The following is a 1,698-nucleotide window of genomic DNA, read 5'->3' as shown; positions in this document are numbered from 1 at the left end:
ACAGGAACTTCAGGAAGGTCTCTGGTTTCGTGTCCCGACGTCCCTCCGAACCTCCGGGGAGTTCTGCATGTGGAGTTCAGAACCAACCGGACCCTGCAGGACGTCCGGAACCACGTCGGCCCGCTCCTTCAGCAGGGAGGTCGGTACCGACCAACCAGCTGCAGGGCGAAGCAAAAGGTTGGTAAAAACTTGAAAAATGAGGAATTTAATTTAAATTACCTTTGAAACTTTTACATGTCGTCGGTGCAAAAATGAAGTCATAAATAAAATAAAAAGAATAAACGAATGAATATTTTAAATAAAAAAACATCTGAAATTTAAATTGAGACTTTAACTTGAAATTATTTGTTTTGAAGTAAAACTACTTGTTTAAAACGGCGCGAAGTTCGTGAAATAATAAAGTTTTGATCTGTTCAATACAAAACATTTCTAAAAAATTAAAGTATGTCTTTTAAAAATTCGAAATTTTATATTTACAGGGAAAAAGTTTAATTTCCTTTGCGGATATTCTGACATTAATATCAGACTGATGATGAGAACTAAAGTAAAATGTTCTCTGAGATTTTAGAGAGACATTTCTATAGATTAAAGGAAACATTCCCCCAAAAACACATAAACTCAGATGTTTAAAAATTTATTAGATTTTGACAAAAAAAGTCAGAAATGAACAGAGATTAAAGTTAAAACTGCTTATTGTAGAGGCATTTTCTGCCGCCAGGGGTCACTGTTTCATCCCTTCTTCCTGATTCATTTATCTGAGAAAACAAGACAAACATTTTGACATTCGGTACATAAAAATGTGAAAAGCTCAAAGGTAGAAGGATRAAGTTAAACGCTCATGTTCCTACAGAAATAGTTCAGGTAAAATAGAGGAAATATAAACTGATTTCATGCTGGTTTTAAAAATATATTTATATCTGCATGTCATTTAACTGCATTTTTATTATGTGTTGAGTTTTAGATTTCTTTTAAGTGAGCCGTTCATTTAAAACAAAGTCATTTTGGGTTGATCTCTGCTTCAGCTCACCTGGATGAAACAGTCAGGTGATCAGCAGAACCCTGTAGAACCTCCAGACCTGAACGGTTTGGACCGGCCGGTTTTAATGACTCTGCTCCAGAACAGCTGATTCAAACGGTCCAGCCTGTTATAAAGTTCTGCTAATGAATGAACCGTCATTTGATTTGAACTGAAGCTCAACACATCGTCCTGCACAGACTGGACTTTAACAACCACAAGCTAGTGAACGGAAGCAGCTGGAAGTATCACATTTATGAATTTAAATCAAACTTCACCAGCAAAAGTTTGGTAAATATTTTGATACTTTTCTAGATGCTGAATGAACCATCTGCGCTACATCAGAACAAGCTTCAAATAAAATCCTGTAATGACAGTTGGGTTTATAACTCAGATAATTCTGCACAGATTCAGTATTTTATTTTACGTCCCTCCTTTAGGTGGCTGTCATCGTTCCGTTCAGAAACCGCTCTGAACACCTGAACCACTGGCTCTACTACCTCCATCCGGTTCTGATGCGTCAGCAGCTGGACTACGGTGTGTACGTCATCAACCAGGACGGAGACGGAGTCTTCAACAAGGCCAAGTTGATGAACATCGGATTCAAGGAAGCGCTGAAGGAATATGATTACGACTGTTTTGTCTTTTCGGATGTAGACCTGGTGCTTCTCGATGATAGGAAC

General features: G+C 37.9%; 1 pseudogene; it reads left to right on the top strand.

Moving 5' to 3' along the window:
• Nucleotides 1-9: 9 nt before the first annotated feature.
• Nucleotides 10-1,695, top strand: LOC103461520 (beta-1,4-galactosyltransferase 1 pseudogene; annotated as a pseudogene).
• The last annotated feature ends 3 nt before the right edge of the window (nucleotides 1,696-1,698 follow it).

This window comes from Poecilia reticulata, unplaced genomic scaffold, assembly GCF_000633615.1.
Source record: "Poecilia reticulata strain Guanapo unplaced genomic scaffold, Guppy_female_1.0+MT scaffold_2015, whole genome shotgun sequence".
In the NCBI taxonomy this organism is placed as follows: domain Eukaryota; kingdom Metazoa; phylum Chordata; class Actinopteri; order Cyprinodontiformes; family Poeciliidae; genus Poecilia; species Poecilia reticulata.
This window is presented reverse-complemented; position numbering and strand designations above follow the sequence as displayed.